Genomic DNA, 20828 nt, shown 5'->3' on the forward strand with positions numbered 1-20828 from the left:
ACTTGTAAACAGTGGTTTTGTAAGAGTCACAAAAGTTTCTGTTACACATTTGGAAATTATTTCCATGATTTAACTGCAAAGGGCAAGTAAATCACCTCCTTCTAAGAGTTAGAAAAAGGAGTGTTTTTCAGGATCTTTAGTTCTTTAACTGACTCATTGTATCATCTCAGCTAATTAATTTCACCTTTTCTATGCTTCAGGATTTCCATCTGTGAATGAACTAATGACACCTACTTACAGGCAGCATTGTGAAGATTAATGAATTGACATTATTGAAGTATCCTGAGGTGGAAGTCCTGATGTAAGTACAAAGAACTATTACTGATGCTTCCTAATTAATCAGTCCACTATCCAGCATGTGAAATCACATTGGTCTACAGCAAACAAACACTGGATTATATTTGCAATCTGTCTGTGGGGTTTTTTTTCCAGATTTCTGGTTTTCAATGTTATTTGAACTACCTTTTTTGGTGAGTGTGAGAATCTCCCACCCTCCTGTGGCACTTAGAGGTGAGATGGGCTTGTTTGAGAGGAAATAGGTGATCCCAGTGATACATGTATCACCCTGGCAGGCTTTACTGTGATACAGAAAAGCAACTTCAGCCTGGGATTTCCTTGCCTCCTCTGGTGTAACATTAATAACACTTTGAACGTGCTGCCCTTTATAATGGGGATGAAGATGTTAGTGTTACCAGGAACATCCAGAGTCCCAGCAGGGGCTGGATGTTCCTGCAGGTGGAGGTGGGTGGGAGGAGGGATGCTGCGCACCAGGAAATGTCAGAAGGGAATTGATGTTGTGAAATTTTTGTTCACAATTTATGCGGATAACATGGTCCGTTCTTACTCCTCATGGCTGGGCTGCTGTTTCCATACAGATATGATTATATCTGTGCAGGTCTTATACTATCTATTTAAAATTGAAAAACATAATTTAAAAAAAAAAGCTAGAAACAGTTGAAATTGTCTGAGCCTTGCTGTAATTAAGTAGTATGAAACGTACCTAAATTTTTAGAAATCTGAGTTCATAGTTGACAAAAGAGGTGAATGCAGTTGCTGCCTGTTTCAATTTCCAGAGACTGGTCACATTGCTAAATGTCTTGATACACTCCTTGTTGGAAATTGAAGTCACAAGACATTTTTTTGAGTTATTTGTAACTGTTACACAAGTGCAGGCAGGGAAGTTTAAAGTTTCACAAACATTTGTATTTCTTTCTACTTATGTCACTTCTTTAAAAAGAAGAGTCTATCACGTGCAATTATGAAACTGCTTCACGTTTGACACAGTTGAAGATGTTTTCAGGCCACAAAAATGAAATTTTCTATGACTAATTTAAATTAAAACCCCACTCTGGCAGAACATGTCCTCAATCTTTGGAGTCACATGGTTCTTGGAAAGCTCTTCCTTGGCTGTGCAGGAGGTCAGACTTTTAAGGAGATAGTCTGTGCACAAATGTGCAGTGCTGCTAATGAGAGGAATTTCACACTTCTCCCCTCTGCCTCAAGCTCTGTGTTCATCCTGCTGCCTCTGAAGCCTTTGGAATTAGATGTTATAATGAGTGCTGGGCCATCACTGAGCTGGTGCAGCCACATGCTGGAGCTCTAGCTGGGGACATGGCTTCCAGGAGCCAGGGTCACCCACTCTGCAAAAAACAAGTGCTACTTAAAAGCGGGGTCTCCTCTTTGTTTCTGAGAACATCTCAGCTCTGTGGCTGCCCTTCCTCTCCCCAGTGGTGATTTTCAAGCCAAACAGCCCTTTCATCATGGCTCTGGCTTAGCAGCAAAGTTGTCTGTTGATAATAGCAGGCTTCACTTCTTCCCCAGCTAACTGGTAGTCAGGCAGCCAAAGAATGGCCTATCCAAAATTAGGATATGCTCAATGCACCATCCGCTGGTGTTGTTCCCATCAGCCTAATTACATGACTTTTGGGTCAGACAATGTCTCATTGTGTGGCCCTTGGCAGCTAGAGGATGCCTAATGCTGCATGAATGTCTAATGTGGAGTTTGATGGCTATGACCGAGGCTGCAGCTCCTCACTGGAATTGAAAACATCCGTGGAGTTTCCATAGAAAACCAGGTCAATGGTGCTGCCATATAGCATTAGCCCCAGGGAAAGCCATTGGTTGCTGGTTGCCTGTACAAATCTGTGCAGTTTATGGTGTTTTTCTCTTTCAGGTAAATGACAATTAAGGAGTCAGCTTGATTTAGTCTTTAGTGACCTAATTCAGAATCCTAATTTATGGCAAGCACCATCCCACATCCATTTATCTCTATCTTTTCTTCTATTTTATGCATTTAAGAACACTTGTGAAGTATCTTATGAAAACTGCAAGCACAATGAAGATGGCTTTGTACCCATAGGTTAAAAAAAATCATTTTATGTTTTCTTTGACTGCAAAAATTTTATGTAGAACTACCCTATCTTTATGCTTCCTGTAAAAGCCTGCCTTTTTTACAGGCAAAAGCAAGGTATGAATGTAAAACACAATTCATTGTAGATGAAGGCTGTAATATGCTTGTTCATTTCAAAGGAGAATGTATAACTAATTACATTTTAATTGAATCTCTAACGTCAACAGCTGTTTTTAAAGGATCTTTTAAAGCTACATTTATTTTTAGTATTTAGTATAAGATTGTCTTTCTTTGCACACATCTCTCTTCATGCATTATTGCCCTTTAGAAAGTTTCCCTTCTTTTAAAGTATCAGTTAACACTAGCATACATTAAAGACTAAGCTGGTAAAACTTGGTTTTAAGATGCTTGGTGTGACTTTGCTGTGTGGAGAGGAAAAAAAATATGACACCATCAAAACCCACTTTGTTCTCTTTTTCTCCCAGAAGTAAGAGATTCCAGTTGCAGCCCAAAGTACCAAGGCCAGCTCTCAGCTGCTGGTGGTTTACTGATGGCTGTTATCAGTTCCTCCACAAGGCAGCTGCTAATTACAATAAATAGCAGAAACATCCCTTCAGTTGAGGGAGATACACTGATTTAGTCCTTCTCTGATGAAGCAACAGCAGCATCTGTGAGTATCCTTTAACTTAGAGGGATCAAAAAACAACTAACTGCTGTTCATGTGAACAAACTTTGTTAAACTTGGGGTTTCACATATCGGGGCTTGGTTCTGTTGATTTCCTGGGATGTGAGTTAAAGTTAAACCCACTCCCCAACATCTTCTCTCTGCTCTCACCAGAGGGGCTGGCTCATGTCCCAGTGGGTTTGCAAGAAATTTGTGTCTTGCTGGTCATGAGCAGCTCTTTCCCTACACATGCTGGGATTCCTGCAGCTATGGAATGTACTCAGAGAGAAGATACCCTCCTCTGCCTCTCCATCACCTCCCTCTTGACAACTGTTGTTATATGTTTTTGTATGGTTCAGAGTCTTAAGCACTCCAGAAATGGAGGGAATTATCTGAGAGATGATTGCTGTATTGCTGTGCAGGAATATGTAGCTAATATCAGTTTACTGTTTTCTGTATAATTCTACAAATTCTGCTCTATTTTTCTGTAAACATCAAAGCCTAGTAATCATCAGAGCCCTGTGTTGGTTTTGGAAGGTAGTTTCATTAGAGATTGAAATGGCAGTGTAGTTGCTAAAATTTCATAAGCAATAAATAAAAATTCATTATCTCTTGCAGAAAACTAGGCAGTAGGCTCAGAAAGATTTGACATCTGAGGCTAGGATGGTAATGGATGTAGTGGCAGTAAAATAATTGCAAATCAGGAAAACCAGTGAATCTTCTAGTTAACACCTGCAAATGCATGGTGATTATGTTTTCACCAGTAAATGGAGATTTGTGAAACCTGTGATTTGCAAGAGCAGAGTTGACCCGTTGTATTTTAGTGTTAAATCTCTCTTGTCTCCTTATAAGTGCACTGCTTCTAATTTTGATTATGTTAGGCAAGTGTAAATCACAGTTAACACTGGTGACATTGCTGTAATTGCAAATATCTGGAGTCAGTGTATTTGAGAGAAAATTAGACCAGTTTGGTCAGACTCTTTGGAGGGGGAATCTCTGAAAGCAGAATAAATTCATTAAAATTATAGGAGCTATCCCTATCCTGATGCTGCTGTAAATGAGAGCTGAATCTGACCAGCTTAGCACTGCAGCCTAAATAGGATTTTTAATGAAGCATGCACCAGCTCTTACATAAAAAGAGCTTCTTTTGTTTCAATAGTGTGAAGCAGACTGAAATACCAAGATGTGTTGTGTTCCTTCAGCACTCCAATGTCCACTTCAGCCATACCTGGAACAATTGAAACCATTTTAATGCACTGATGGGGCAACTGAGACTAAAAATGATCCTTGGGGAGTTTGATTTAGCTCTTAGACAGTCTTTGCTTGATGTATTAGGCTCCTGTGAAGATAAGTTAACCGCCATTAAAACATGTTTAAAATTCTGGATTGGAGAGCTCAATAGAAATGTGAAGCATGTTGTTATGTTAGATGCTGTGGAATTAGCACCATGCTTTATCCTAGCATTCAGCAATAATTTTTCTGTGCTGGGGCAGAAAAACAGATCCAGTAAGAAATGTGCCACAGCTGGGCTGATGGAGACTGCAGTGAAACAGCATCTTGATTTGTTGTGTTCTCAGAATTTTGCTTAATGTGTTACTATTTCTTCTTGTTAGGGCTGATTGAATCACATAAAACTGAATTCCAGGAGCTGAATAGCTACATGGCTTTGTATTAGGAGACATACCCATCACTCCAGCAGTGCTTTCCTGGTGTCAACAGCCTGTGCTGAATACCAACAGCACCAGGGATGTTCTCCTGTGTATCTGAGAAAATGCACAACACTTTGTGCAAAATAAACATGTCTTGTATGCTGAGTTGTTGAAAAGTTGTGTAACTTGCCTGGTGTCATTTTCAGTAATATTTACCAGTGGACTCTATATACTGACTCTTAGGCCTACTGTCATGTTGGATTACCATTTTTACCAGATGAAGCAGTTTTTATCTCTGTGTGTGTTTTTTCATAGGTAACACTTGTTCAGCTCCTGTGGTGTTTTGTCCAACCTCTCTCTTGCCTTTTCCCTCTCAGCTCAGGCCTGTGTGCAGATGAGCTGCAGCACATGGGCTGTGCAGAGGGACACTGAGGGTTTGCCCTGCTGCACTGAAACTCTTGGAGTATCAAAAGTCACCCCAAGCTACCTGAGCCAAGGCATGATTTCTCTCTGATCTCAGTGGATCCAGGGTTTTCCTGCCATGCACATTTGCTGCCTGGACAGCTAGGAATTGTTTGGTTGCCCATGTGCTCACAGATGTGAGGGAACATGGAGCAGGTGTGTTGTGTGTGGCTGAGAATGCAGGCAACACGTGTTGCCTCTGTCAGAAACGTGCTTTTCCTGCTCTGAGGGCTATTCAGGTTATCTGTGTATAATATCATGAGCTGGATGAGAAAGGGAATTTGTGCCCTATGAAGAAACTTCTCCAGTTTCTCTTCTGTCTCTCTTCAATGTGATACACCACTATTTACAATTTTTTTATTCATCTCTTTCCCCCACCCTCCTGTTGCTCCAATCTTACAGGGAGTAAGAGTCTGGCTTTGGGCTTACTGGGGGTTGCAGATTTTCATTTCAATGTATTACTGGATTTTTTGGCTCTGGAGCAGAAGCCAGCCTGCCTCACAATGGCTCCTCTTTGCATTAGACACTTCCAGGTTAAAAAGTGCACTGACGCACTTATTAAAACCTTGGTTATTTATTCATTTCCTCTATATTATCTTTAGGTATACACCTGGACTTGGAAATGATCAGTCATGTTTTTTTCATGTTGCCTTCTCTTTTTGTTCTCTTATATCAGCATGGAAAACCATGGGGCTGGTACTGGAAACCACCATTTCCAACCCATTTACCTGTATGAATTGTCTTTCTGGATTATGTTTTCTGCTTTTCTGGTGAAAACCTTGAAGATGCCATGGCCTTTCTTTCTTTCTTTCTTTCTTTCCTTCCTGACTCACAAAGATATAGCAAAACTTTCCCAGACCTGGCAAACAGCTCCCTGAGTGTGCTGAGCACTTGCAGGCACAAAGTGAGAAGTGAAAGTCAGGGAAGAGAACTGGGTGGAATAAAACTTTTGAATCCAGACCTTCCAGTTACACAGTGAGATGTGTTTTATTTCAGAGAAATGAGCATTTGCAAGAGTGTGCCTGGGTGTGCATTTGCAATCACCTGAATCATTTGTTGGTGTCTATCTAAACTGGTGTTGCTAAACCTCCTAAATTCAAATAGTTTAATTTGGAGGGAAAACCTACTGGTACAAACCAGTCGGAGTCACTCTTCTGCATGCAAATGGGAGAAGGGAAGGCTTGTTTAGAAGTACAAATGTAACAGACAGAGGAAAAGGGAAGAAAGGCTAGAAAAGCCAAATGTTGGGTAAAAAGCCTTCCTTGGAGAATTCACATCATTGTGGTGACTGCACTGAGGACCACCAGCACTGCCCTCTAAAAGCTGCTTCATTATTGGAAATGAATGGAAAATCCTCTGTCAGATCAGTTGGTGCTTTAAATGGCACAAAACTCGGCACTTTCCATGCTGTAAATTTAATTTGCTTTTTTTTTTTCTTAGCATAAAATTTGATTAGGCTCCAGGAAATTCCTTAGAATTTCATGAGAAGGGATGTGATGCAGTGCTGGGGCATGGCCAAGGTGCATTTTCACAGGTGTTCTGATCATTAATGAGGGGCTGTTCATGATACAGGTTATCACCTGGTGAGATAAATGTGATCTGAATCAAGAGGCAGCACAATCACACTTCTGTCAAATTAGCCTGGATGAATGATGCAAAGTTTATGCAGCTTTATGTTTTCAGATCAGTTTTATGCCTGCTGTGGGAGGACAGCTGACAGTGAGCCAGGCAAGGTTAGCAGCTGATTTGGTGTAAAGCCTTCCAGTACAGTCACCCCAATAAAAAATTTTAAAAGAAGTTTGCAAAGGCAAAGTGCATTTGCATTGGCTCAATGCTCTCCATCCAGTGGTCACAATGTTGTGTAATATCATAAAAGCAGATTTAGCTTCTCTTTAGGTCACCAGCACAGCTCCCTGGAGGTTCAATTTTCTAGACCTAAGCAGGGGCTTAGGTGACCCCAGGCTGAGCTCAGCACATGGAGGGGCAGCCTGGCAGGTGCTGTGTGTGTGCAGAGCCTCATATTGCATCCTAATAGTGAAGCTTTTTCAGAAAACTTTATGCAAGTTGTAATACTGAAAAGTTACCTGCAGATGTTTCCTGCAGGTACAGCAAGCTGGAGAAGAATGAGCTGCACTGAAATGGCAGGTTAGTATCTGAGATTTTATCAATGCTGGTTGCATTCCCTGGAGCCAGCTGTTTAAATCTCTGCTGATTTCCAAATGGGTGTTAAGGGCTTCCTCTACCCAGCTCCTTCTTCCTTCTGTGTCTCCTCCAAGAAAGCTCTGGCTCCAAAAGAGTTGAGGGATTGGATATCCCATGTGGGATCACTGAGCCCAGCATGTTATTCTTTATTCTCTCAAAGACTGAAAGTCATTAAAAGTAAAGATGATGGATAAGTGGTGTTTAATCAAGAGCTGTCTGTAAGTGGGTTCAATTGTGAAGTGGCATGGGTTAGAGAGGCTAATTTCCTTGTTATAAATGGGTCCACTTAAATTTGATCATTGGAAAGGGTAATCCATGTTTTGTGGAATAAGGAAATATCACTGCTATGAAAGCAGACCATTATTTTTCAGTGGTTTTCCCCAGTTTTAGTGTTTGTGTGAGGAGGGGTATGTCTCATTTGAAACAAATAGAGAACCTGTAAATATTGGTACAGCATTTTAACCTCCCTCAGTGTGGGCCTGGTGCCAGGTTTGTCTGTGGTTTCTCCCCTCAGTCAGGACCTGATGGGAGTTTGAGCTGCTGTGATCACCCCCTGCTGCACCAGGGCCTGGTGGGCTCTTCAGAGAAAGGGGGTCCTCTGGAATTGCACCCAAGGTCCTTCCCATGGTGCTCATGGTCTCTGCTGACAGGAGTAACTGAAGAGGCTTCTCAATCTTCTGTTGTGAAGCTTTGGTCAAATAGTAAGTCTGTATGTCATTGGGTTAAAAGGTGTTTAACAAAAGGTTTGGAGCAATCCCCCAAAAAAAGCAATAACTGCAAGAGAAATTCCTCCCCACTGCTTCTCCTAGGAAAGCTTACCCAGATGTGTTTTTGTCGCATGCTGCTTTTGTTCAAACCTGCAGAGGAAAAGGGGAAATTGTGGCCATGGACCCACCTGCTTGGAGGTGCCAGTCTTTTCTCTTGGTTAGCTGAGAGCTGGGGAGGACTCCTGGTGACTCCTTTCTCTTGCTTTCCTCATCTTCATGTCACAAGAAACAACTGCAGACATTGTTAGAGCAGATCTCAGCCATGTGTTGTCTCAGTTTAGGGTGGTATTGGCTTCCAAATTTTCTTTTTTGCCCAGAACATACAGTGATCATTGGTGACAGTACCTTGTTCCAGTGGAGCTGTTCTGCCTATTCTTGAGCCTCTACATGGCACCAGTGAAGTTTTCAGCCATGCTGGATGAAAATGGATTCTGTAAGTACAAAGTAGGCTCACCTATTAATCTATAGATAAGGTCATGTTTAAACCTCATTTTCTGCTCTCTTTGAAGTGAAAGGAACTCATCCAAACAAGAGTTTTGAATTGATTCAGTTGTGTTTTCGTTTTCTTTGTGATAAATGTAACTTCCCCTCTCTGGAGAATGCCTGTCCCTCCTCCCACTGGAGTGAGGCAGCACTGGCATCTGTGCAAACCTCCTTGCTCGGGTTTCCCCACTGGGAGCTTTCCACCCTTGCTGCCCACACTGGCTCTCTAGAAACCACCTTTCTTTCAAAATCTCTCAATTAACTGTGAGTGGTGCCAGCAAAGAGGCTGACCCTGTTACACTTTCCCTGTGCCAGACCTGGTTGCTGGCAGAGGAGCTCTCCATATGGTTCAGCTTTGCCATTTTTCCTCTTCCTCCCAGATGAGCTGACTGACCTGGGAGTCCACTTGGCCCTGGCACAACTGAAGCTGTAGATAATCATACAAGGAAAGTAGAAGTGAAAAGCCAGTAGCAGTGTGGTTTCTGGGCCAGGCATTAATTGGGCTGTGGCAGAGCTGATTCCAGGTCCCAGATCTGCTGCAGCCATGGTCTGTAATTTTAGGAGGGTCAGTTAATGCCTTGTGTCTGCCTTCCTGGTCTGGCCAAGCAGAGGGAGCAGTGCTCCTGCTCAGTCCCACAGCTTCCTGCCACCCATCCTTTGGGGCAGGGCTGCTCTTTGTGTAAGGGCTGCCCAGCATGACAGGGATCTGATCTTGCTTGAGGTCTGTGCAGTCTCCAATAATAGTAACACAGACAATCAGTTAACTGACTCAGAAACAAGTACTCAAACAATATGCCTGTGAGCTTTCTCTCTTCATTGGATTTTATTATGATGTGTTCTTTGTTTGATTCACTCTATACCTCTAGGAACATTTATTTAGCTTATTTGTGACATGGTTTTCGTAGAAAACCAGGGCATGGCTCTGAGTAGTCAGATGGATAATGCCTTTATTCATGTTGTTTCTCATGTAATAATTTTAGCCTTTACAAATATTTACTTCAGGCACTGAATGTATTAAAATTCTTGCAGTAGTCTTCTCTTTCTCAGATAGGATTAAATGCCTTCTCCTGCTGCCTGGATTTGGACCCTCTGTTTAGGCTGTGTCAGCCACGTTATTCCACACTCAGTGCCACTGTGATTGCCAGACTTCCAGCATGAGTAAGAAAACCTGGTTAATAGCAATTGTGTGCACTTTATTTTTCCCTTTCAGAGGTTATATCTGGTTACTGTGTGACTGGAACAATGAGACTAACCTCAGTTTTACTGTAACAAAGCAGCTATGAGCTTTCTGGGTAAAGTATATTTTGACTGACATACAAGTAGCTGTAGCTTTGCTGCACAATGGAGAAAATGACTTCATTTAACAGCTTTCTGTGCCAAGAAAGAAATAAAACAGTTCTGAGAATGTTGAAGATTTTTTTCCTGTTTTAATTTTAAACCTAAAAGAAAAAGCTGTTGCCATATAAGTCCAAGTCAATGGAATGTATAAATCTTTAAAAAGGTTTCATAAAGTAATAATGATTTTAGTATATGTACCAAATGAGATTAAAGAGCTACATTTGGTTCTAATACAGAGTTTCACATTCAAAAAGACCATCAGTTTCCTGTTTAAAATCTACTTATATTGAACTGAATGGAGTTCAAACATAATGCCATTGTATTTCAGACATTTATCTTAATTTAAAACAGCTGAAAAGCATTAATAACAGAGCAAGGAGATGCAGAGGTATAGGCGTTCCTCCCTCCCTTCCCTGCTTTTTAAAATAATGAACTCAGATGGAACATGGCCCTGCTTCTGCTGTTCTGCCAGTCTGCAGAGCACAAGGAGCAGGGTGCCAGCCCCCTGAAACCACAACAGGAACATTCCTTTGGAAGGGCTGAAGGCCATGAGGGAACCTTCCTTCACCAAACATCCCTTTGCAAACAACAAGGGTGGGTCAAACAATGATTTATTGGAGCAGTTTTTGCCTTGAACATCTTCAGGAGGCATTTGCAGAACAGGCACAGCAAACTGGAACTCCCCAGCCTGAACTTTCCCACCTTGAGGCTTTGATGTCCTCCTTGCCATTGAATATTCTCCCTCTGCCATGCCTGCCTGTAAGCACATAACATGGCAAATCTTGCCACTGTGCATTTTGCATGCCCTTTGTAGGAATTTCATCTTATCTGCTGTAATTCCACACAGGGTTGCTAATTCTGTGCCAGTCAGGCTGCTCAGAATTGTTCAACATCTTGGAGCTCTGAATCATTGTCAATAAAAATCAAAGCTGATTTCTGTTTTCCTGCTTGGTGGTGTTTCCCAGGAGGAGATGGTGAGTGAATAAAATGAATGGTAAGGGCATGAGAGGTCAGTTTTAGCACACCTATAGAAAAATCCTAATGGGGGCTGGGTCAGTCTTGTTTCAGGTGCTGTACAAGGACAGGAAGGAGCCAAGTGCTGCCTCTGAAGGTCTGTAACATAAGAAACCTTTACAATAATTTTCCAGTGAATTCTCACACTAGAATAAATTACCTCAGAACCCCTCCAGAATGATAAAGGAATCATCCAGTTTGATGTTCCACTTGCATGGGAACACCTTTTCCCCAAAGATGCCTGATATCCCACCAATCAATGTATCTGTCCAGTGGAATAATGTGAGAATGTAGTTTTGATTATCAGGTTCTTCCCAGGGAACCTGGGCTACTTTGTAGTGCTATATTCCTTGCAGTTCTCAGAATCATGTGCATTAAAGGTTGCTTAACAGCTGGTGAGTCACACAGCTTGTTCTTTGAGCTTGAATGCTCCATTAGGGCACATCCACTAGAGGTATTTTAACCTTTGAAAAAAATCAATACAAGTGGCTTAAGCATTGTAGGTTTTAAGGGAAAAAAAAAAGGCAAAACAAACAAAACAGATGACTCTAAATAAGAACAAAGTGCCTGCATGATGTTTAATAAATTAATCTCTCTTCCAGCTGATGTGTCTTAGGGGTGTAGCATTTGCTAGGGAGCAGCACAGTTCTTGTCTAAAAAGTCACTGTGTATGGGCATCAGACAAAGTTGAGTCTGAGGGGCATAAAATGTCTTCTTAGTTAAAAAAATCTTTGGTTCATTTTCTCAGCATTGCAATGGGGGACAGATAAGGCACTTGGAAGTGTACTCCCTAATTTCACAGGGGAGTTGGTCTTTTTCTTAAACCATGAACTGCATTTACTGCAGATAATTGCAAATATGGCTTATGTGTAGCAATCTGCAGTGCTTGACTAAGTAGTCAGAATGAGAGAGGAATTCTGTGGGCAGTGTGTGTTTCCCTTGTGTTTAAATGTACCTGATGTTAAACGAGTTAAACTAGTCCTGCTTTAGCCAAGCTTCTTGAGGAAATGAAGTATATGCTCCCACTTCCCTGATCAGTGCTGGGGCTTCTCCTCTGTGATATAACTTGGTGAAGAAACATTGATTTGAATCAAATTTGACTGTGAGATGAAGGGCTGAAGGATATTGCAGTCCTCCAGATTTCATAAGGAGAGGCAGTCCAGCAGAGGGAAAACAAATCAGCGCTTCCTTTAGGGAGCACACTGCACAGTTGATTATTAGACACCTGAGGATCCAAGCCTTTGCCATGCACACACATGGCACAACTGCACAAAAAGCAGATTTCTGAAGTAGTGCCTGTGCAATGAATCCTTTGCATAAAAGGGCAGTGGTTGATTTTTCTCTTATGGTCTAACCTCGGTGATTTTATTTCTCATTATGTCCCCTTGGGATTAATAACCTGGCTGGTACAATCACCAGCCCTCTCTCAGAACTCCTGGATTCCCTCTGCCTTGGGCTCTTTGGCATAGATTTTACCCTCAGAATGAGGTGGAGAAATCTCGCTGTGCATCCCAGCCCCTGAGGCAGCCAAGCTGGGATGGGGGCACAGCTCTGCTCCTTGTGTGGCCAAGGGTACGGGTGGGTGGCAGGGCTGAGGGGGTGGGCTGGTGGCAGGGCTGAGGGGCAGGCTGGTGCCAAGGCCGAGGGGTGGGATAGTGGCAGGGCTGAGAGATGGGCTGGTGCCAAGGCCGAGGGATGGCCTGGTGGCAGGGCTGCCTGAGGGCAGCTCAGGGTCACCATCCCTGCTGTGGGCAGGGTGCAGCCCATCAGAGAAACCCAAGCCAAGGTGGGCTGGCTTTGTACTCCAGCCACAGCCTCTGGGTGGTGAGCAGAGCCAGTGACAAACCCAGACAGGGCCAAGCTGCTCCTTTCCATGGCCCAAAGCTGCCAGGCAGGCTCAGTGTCCCTGGTCTCAGGCCTCTGATGCTGGGAGCTGTGCAGGAGAAGGGCTGGGGAGTGGGGCAGAGCACTGGGAGAGGAGAATGTTCTGGTGCTTTGTGCCACCAGCGTGTCACAAGAGTTAATGGCAGATGTGGTTGTGAACATGTTCTGTATTTTTAGACAACCTTTAATTAAGACGCTCTGTATGTAGCAGCCACCAAATAATATGCTGCCACTTGAAAGCTGTCAGGAGGGAAAAAGTGTACAAAGCTTCCTGATGCAGCCCTCTTTATTTTTATCCGAAAGTGAATTAGGAAACCTTTCCAGTAATAATAACTGTCCTTTCACATGAAATGATTTATTTAATGCACACTGTAAATACTTTGGGCATCTATATGGATTTATACTTAACCCCTTTCACTTCACATTGTTTAATCTAGCCTCATATTAAAAAGATTACATCTGAAAGCTGAATGGGTTTTGTGATCCCAGCTTTTTCTTCTGAGACTAATGTTTTATATAATTATTTTGATACAGCAGATTTTTTTCCATCCTTTTGTTAACCTTTGTGAGGGGTGAATAGCCCTTTCAGGGATTTCATTTGGATTAAATGAAGAGAAAAGAAATGTACAGGGTCCAATTCTATTTCAAACTTAAAAATGCCTTCATTAATAGCATATTTATTGTCTATAGGGTTAGAAAGATGTAAGATGATAGAGGGTTTTCTAATAGAGCACTAGTTCTTGCTTTGATATCACAAAGATAAAGTTTATCACATAAAATTGGGCTTTGATAGAAAGCAGTTTCAGTAAACCAAGATATGGGAAATCTGAAAAAACTTTATAAACATCATTTTGACATTCCTAGAATTTTGATACCCATCACTGTTTGGATAATCTCACTGTAAGTAGTAATTAGATTATTATTTAGCCAAGATATTGAGCACACTTACGGAATTAAATTGGTTAATGCATGTAAACTGCTCCCAATCTGCCTCCCAAGCTCTGCAGAAGGATGACCAAAATCCACTCAGGCTGGGAGTGGAAAGCAGCCTTAAAAATTGCAACAACAATAAATCTTTGTGCAGGTGGATATTCATTTACAGACTTGCTCTGTCACCTGTGGAATTGCAAAAGCTCCAAAAGGTAGAATCAGGCCCAGTTTTGCTTCTGCAGGACAGCTTGTGTTCAGCTGGAAGTGCACCCGAGTGGAAGTGCTGGCAGGTGTGCTGATTTGCTGGCTTTTCAATTCAGCTTCAGCGTGTCTCCTTCATTCTTGTGTTTTGTTAATTTTATTGTCGGTAGATGCTTTGATATGCTAATGTGCAGGGAGAAGTTGCCAGCAGTTGCACAGAGGGAGGCAATGCCTAAGCCTAGAAGGCTGATCAGGACATTCCTGCAAATTCACATTATTCTACATCACAGCTAGCAAATGGCATCCTGCTCTGTGCTGTCTACCTGTCCCCAAGTCACTGCTGCCTTCTGTAACAACCCCATTCCTACTGAAATTATGCATCCAGATAACACCATTAATCTATATTCTATAACAATACAAATAAAGAATGCTAAGGGTATCTGTAGTCAGCAGTAACTCTCAGGGAAATTTATTTTAGGTTTTCAGATTCTGGCTCTTCTGGGCCCAGGTGCAAAAACTCAGTGGAGTGTCCCCCATGTATGGGAAGGATTGTTGGAAAAGAGGTAAGTGTGACAGGTTTTCAAAAACAGAGAGGCTGAGATATGTGCAGGTCAGTTGTCTCTTGTGCATATGGGTATTCAGTGTTTTTTGCAGTGTCCTGCATGTGAGGATCACCAGAAAAAAAGCCCAAAAAGCAGCAGAAAAAACCAGGTCCTATTGCTAAAAGCACAAAATAATTTTTTTTATTTTTTAATTCAAAACCTTTCTGTAGTTCTGTAAGCTTTTTTTACTTTTCAAACCCTTATATCATTGTCAGGCAAAGGACAAATTATCCTGTTTCCACAAGTGATTTCTCACACACCACTACTTTGCAGTGGATCAAAAACCAGATGAGGAAGAAAATGGAGGATCCATTTCTCATGTTATTTTTCAGAGAATCTCCTCTAATATCTCTGGGAATGGTGCCACATATCACAAATATCAACATCTGAACCAAATCTGATATTGTTGCTCACATTAAATAGCACTCAGTTCTGGAGTAGACCTACAATAACACTTGAAAGGTGTTAGCCACAAATGTGCTACCTCCTAAAATAGTTCTTCAGGCAATGCTATACTAGAGGCAGAAACCAATGAGATGAATAGTAATGCAGGTGGTAATGGTTGTTACCAGACACATGAGAATTTGACCCTTTTTGAGCACCCTGTACTGGTGGTTAACAGAGTTTAAGTGAATATTCTTTCAGAAAGAGACATTTTGCACAAAAGGTGTTTATCTTTAGGACTGGTTCCTGCAGAGAAGCCCATGGTCGCAGCTGTAGGCACACAAGCCCTCCTTCAGGGCTGATGCTTGAACCCCAAGGAGAATCAGTTTATTTAGTACTTTTATTTCAGTGGCAAAATACCCAAACTGTCCTCAGGAGCTGATGGGCATGGACTCAGAGCATGCTGGTACCCTGTGCCACATGGGCTCAATCAAAATCCATCCTGGAAGAACAACTGGCATATGGAAAGGAGAGGGAAGATACAGACACATCAAACACTGGAACTAAGAGACACTGTCCCTGCCAGTTTTGGTAAAAATAAAATAAGAGAGCTGTCAATGTCCTGGCTTGCTAATAAGTTGTGATGGATTGAGAGACATTCATTAATTTTCTGTGGAGGTGAATAGCAGAGACCAGCTCCTGATGTGTGATCTCAGTGTAACTAAGATGTGGGCCTGGGCCTCAGACACAAATTCATGAGCTTTATTAGATACTTTGGTAAGTTCACTGCAGCTGTAAAACCTCCTCAAGGAGCTGGCTGAAAACTTGCCTTTTGTGGGGCTGCCACCACTGGGCTCAGAGCTGGCTAGGAAAACATCAGGGGCAGCTGGGTATGCAATTACTGCACCTTGCTAAGCTGTTTCCAGCTGTGCCTGAGTCCCCACACCATGACTAAGGCATCTATTTTCCTGTTGTCACCTGAGCTGTGAGAGCAGAGCTGGAGGAAGGAGGTGTTGGTCACATTGTGTTTTGGCTTCTCTGGCCAGCAGACAGTCAAATAGCTTCAATTTCCTAGTTAAAAACGACTTGCAATCTTGCAGACAACTTTAGCCTGGTGCTACTGAATAAAAAAAAAAGGTATTTATGCTATTTTTCAGAATTTGTTCCATATCACAGAGTGCTCAGGTTTTACTCTAATTACATTTCTATGCAGATGGATATCAAGGGGCTTTGTGGCAGCTGAAGGTGATCTCTAGAGGCCCCATGGCTTGCTGTGCTTCAGCCGTGGGATGAGCCTGTAAAGGGACCCCTAGAAGCCTGAGTGTTTGCTGGGTGAGGGGTGGGGTATTTTTCCTTCTTCTTTCCTCCCCAACCTCCACCTCCTTTCATTTTCTTCTTCCTTCCTTGCAGGGCTGTATGGTTCAGCTGGGTTTAAAAGCAATTTGCCATGTTCTTTCTGCCTTTATCCAGGCTGCAGTATTCCTCTGAGGATGTGCTTTTTAGTTGCTCTTTATTCTTATCTCCAGGAATTTTTTTCCTCAAAGAGAGGCTGTAGTGATTTTCCTGGCAGGATGTTGCTGTTGTAGCAGCAGAGGGCTGTGGGTCCTCACCAGAAATGTCAGCCCTTTGCCATGAGGCAGTGAGTCTGCATCTGCAGTGCTTCTGATGTGAGCTATCATGGCTTGGGGAGGAGATTTTGACAGGAGACAGCACTTTAGAGGGTAAGTTAAAAGCCTTATGCACTTGCTTCACTAAACTGGAAACACACTTTGTTTCCACACTTACAGTACCTGCTCACAAGGAATTGCAATGACCAATAAAGTGTCACCTGCTTGTGTCACTGGGGCAGGGGGTATTCTGTGGGTCACACTCAGCTGAACTGCTCTTTGTTAGAGGCTCCTGGGCTCTGTTTAGGGCTGGTCCCTGCTGAGCACAGCTTTGGTCTCTGGCAGCTCTTGGGCTGGTGAACCAGGCTAAAATTTGGGACTTTGGTTGACAGTGATCTACATATTTTGATTATTCCCTCTGTTGCTGTTGTATCTTCCACATTAAGCTTTTGAAATTCCCTCTGATTTATGCCCTGTCCCAGGATCTGTTCCAGTAAAACTGAGAGGCCTTGGAGAGCGGTTCCATCAGGCTCTCCCTCACCCAAGTGGATAGGAGCACACCTTATTTCCAGCTGGAAATTAGCAGACTTTGCTGAGCCAAAGAGGAGATTGCCTTTTAGCTTTCTAGGCAAGCAGCCACCAGGAAACAGCAGAGTCTCTACCTGGAAGTGGACATATCTTTATCCCAGCTGGGTATTCTCTCTGTGTTTTTGGTGAATATGAGGCTGTCCATGTCTGCCCACTGAATGGTGGTGAATACATGGTGAGTGGGGGAAAATCAATGTCGCCTGTTCTTTATCTTTTCCCTTCAATTTGCTTCATGACTGCATCTAGTCAGCAATGTCACCCCTTCAGTGATCACTTGCTTCTGTTCAGGCTGCATTTTAATTCTTTTTTAAAATTTATTTTCTGGTGTCTTTCAGCCCCATTGCCCACATGGATAAATGGTTAAGAATAGTTTGCATGATGCTGTACTGAACTTCCCACTTGCTGCTTGCACAAGGGCTCCCCTCCAGCCTCCAAACACAGTGGTGGCAAGCACTGCCATCCTCTACTATTGCTGTACTGAGAACCTTTGTGCTGTGAGCTCCTTGCAGCAGAGATGATTTTTTTGTCCTGATTTACCTGTCTGCTGCTACCGTGTGCTGTAAATCCTTCTGCTAGCCTGGGTCACAAAAGGGGACATGCCACACTCCACAGAGTGACACATGCTCTCCATTAGCATGGATTCCATGAGGTCACCGTCAGGGAGACCGGGATTGGCACTGCTCAGTGCCCGAGGAGGGAGCTGAGCTCCAGCCCGAGCTCCTGCTCTGCTGAAGCAGAGGGGAGGAGGGAGTAGCCACTCCAGTGAGTGCAGCTCCCTCCCTGCCCTGGCTGGCAGCTCTTGGGCTGTCATCTTCCACCTTCCTCTTCGGAAATGCCTGGAAAAAAAAAAAACTCTGGAAAGGAACTCCCATTAACAATTTTTTTGTAATTATTTTTTAATCACATTCAGTGAGTGGTTAGTAACCAGATCACCCAGACTGCCTCTCCAAACAAATGAAACCAGATTTACTGGTCCATCACATTTTTTCTTTTTTGCTGCACCTTCTTCGTTTGATATGTACTTGTGTTAATTTTTTAAGAAAAGAAAAATCATAGATTTATTTATTTTCAAATTTTCCCTATTGGTTGGCAGTGCTTATACACCCCACACAATGATCTGTTTTCCTCTGTGCTGTAAAGACAGGCAATAGTGCATCTTGGAAGGGTTTATAAATAAAATGATATCTGCTACATCTTAACATGAAATGAGCTTTCTGGGCCTGAAGCTTCTTTCCTCTGTTCATTTATAGGGTGCTGGCTGCAGTGGGATCTCAAGCCTGTGTTTTACAGGAGCTACTGAATATACATCACAGCTCTGTATTGTTTCATGGGTCTCTTGATACATGAATTGCTGATTAAGACTTTTCAAATTGTTTAAAAGAGCTCTCAGTGCTGTGTTGTCTATTCACGTGACCTTTCTACTTGCAGGCAAAATGTCTGTTATCTCCCTTTAAAAAAGCATCAATTACTCAGTTAAGATTTTTAAAAGAATTTTAATTTTTCAGCTGCAAAATTCTCCTTTAAGGATAGTCAGGAAATGGGTATCTAATCAGAGTGCTTGGGGAATGTCAGCATTCTATGGCTTATGGCCACCAAATGGGTTCTGTAGGAATCACGAGTGTGGAATAGGCAGGTTTTGACTTTCAAGCCTGGGAAGGACATTTGCAACAAGGTTTTTTTCCTGGGAGGTCTCAGTGATCTTTGAGAGGTGATCACTGATGTAAGCAATTAGAAATTTAGTGTTGCTTGGGGATGCTAAATGAAAATAGGTTATTAAACAGGTTTTACTAGAAATAATTTATGAATAATTATCTCCTGAATAATCAAAAACATTAAACTGAAAAGAATAGATATGTCATTAAAAAAAGAGAGATGGGATCAAAAGGGATCTGGAATTAGCATTCCTCATTATTTTAATGCCAGAACATGCTTCTGTATTATTAATAGATGTTGAAGCTGCTGCAGATTTTTTCTGACTGCATTTGTACAGCTTGAAGAATCATAATTATCCTAGGGCTGAATATCCCTTTCTTAACAATGGCACCTGTTTTACCTTCCTTAGTTTGTCTCTGAGAACAAAAAAGGTCCTGTAAGGTTGCCTTTGACTCAATCCATAACCAGGGCATTTTTCTGTAGTTTACTCATCACAGTCCAGGCAGACAAGCTCTGAAATCTTTTGAAAATGGAATAGTCAGATAATATTTCTCCCTCTCTTATAAGCATTTCACAGTACAGCATTTTATTTCTTACCTCTTTTAATGGTATTTCCTTCCAAATGCATTTTCTCCCTATGTAACATGTCATTAAACTACAGAGCATTTCAGCCTGGACTTTCCCCAAGTGTTATGGCCTATTCCCAGCCAGCCCTGTGAAGCAGACTATTATTCCTCATAGCAGGGTTTAAAAATAATTGCCCAGCTCCCTTCAGAAAAAGGCAGTTAGATAATGATTTAGTCCAAAAATGTATTTATCTGTTTCAGAGCTGGGTAATGATCAAGATCTATTTGCCTATCAGGTCTGCGAGTGTGATTATTTCTGTGTGTTGGAGGCACTGGAGCACCCAGGGGTGCTGCCCTGGGGGTGCCCATGCCCTGGCACAGGTGAGCCCTGCTCTGGGATGCCCAAGCTGGGGGTTCAGAGGGTGCTTGAGCAGCAGGGCTGAAGGCTGGGTGCTGTCTCTGACACACCTGAGAGGTAATGCCTTGTGGAATGCTTTTGGGAAGGGGCACTCCTGGAGATGCACTCCTGAAAACCTCGTAAAAAAATGATGAAAAGGTTGGGGAGAGCAGCACTCAGCTGTGTGAATCCTGCTGGGGTTTTTCTGGGCTGCTGTTTAACAGCTCTATTTTATTTGAAAGAAATGCCAGCAGTTTGGATCTGATGTAAAGTCCATTGAAGATGAAGGGAAGGCTAATGTTGCATTGAGTGAGCTTTGCTAATGGTTATTTTAGAAGACTTTTCTCTTGGTTTATAAATTAATTCTCTTGGTCTTCTTTTTAATTGGTGAGACAGAAACTCAATGGGCTGAGTGGCACTAAATCATTCAGAAGATATTTAAAATCTGTGTTTTCATGGAGAGCTGGGAGATACTATCCTTTCCTAGTGCACTGAACTAATCCTGGAAAAATAACAGAAAAGAATGTAATAGGAGGACATAACCAGGCAGCCACAGTTGAGAGCACGTTGCTTTACTCACTTGCCTTGTGATTCCGTGGCAAAAATATGGGATCAGGTAATAAAACCAGAACACACTCCCACTTAAATGAATGGAGCCATTCATTTCAAGGACAGCTTCAGGGTTTTTAAGCTAGCAATGTAACTGACTGAATTCCCTATAGGCAGATGAACCAGTGAAGGAAAAATGTACAGAATAAGGATTTCAGGTTACAAGCTTTAGTCTGTTGATTTGGTATGTTTGTTTTGTTTTGGGTTTTTTTTCCATTTCTCCTTAAAAGCTGAGGGCTAATTACTCTGGTGGGAGTGGGGAGGTGATGGAGAGGGGAGAGCTGCGTTTGTTAGAGAGAATGGTCTTTGTGGCCACATCCTTCAATGTGCAGAAGCAGCTCAAGCACTAGAGCTCTGCAATTCTGAAATTAACCTATATCCAGTAAAACATAGACTGCCTTTTTCTAGGTGTGTGGTTGATCCAACAAGAAACTAATGAGAGTGAGACCATAGGTCTTGCAATAGAAACAATGAAACA

General features: G+C 42.4%; 1 long non-coding RNA gene across 1 annotated transcript; it reads left to right on the plus strand.

Annotated features, from left to right (window-relative positions):
* Nucleotides 1-2954: 2954 nt before the first annotated feature.
* Nucleotides 2955-10847, plus strand: LOC135452327 (uncharacterized). The gene is made up of 4 exons (XR_010441588.1): nt 2955-3020; nt 7229-7270; nt 8412-8527; nt 9625-10847. It is a non-coding gene; the product is annotated as an uncharacterized LOC135452327 (long non-coding RNA).
* The last annotated feature ends 9981 nt before the right edge of the window (nt 10848-20828 follow it).

The sequence above is a fragment of the Zonotrichia leucophrys genome, chromosome 10, assembly GCF_028769735.1.
Source record: "Zonotrichia leucophrys gambelii isolate GWCS_2022_RI chromosome 10, RI_Zleu_2.0, whole genome shotgun sequence".
NCBI lineage: Eukaryota > Metazoa > Chordata > Aves > Passeriformes > Passerellidae > Zonotrichia > Zonotrichia leucophrys.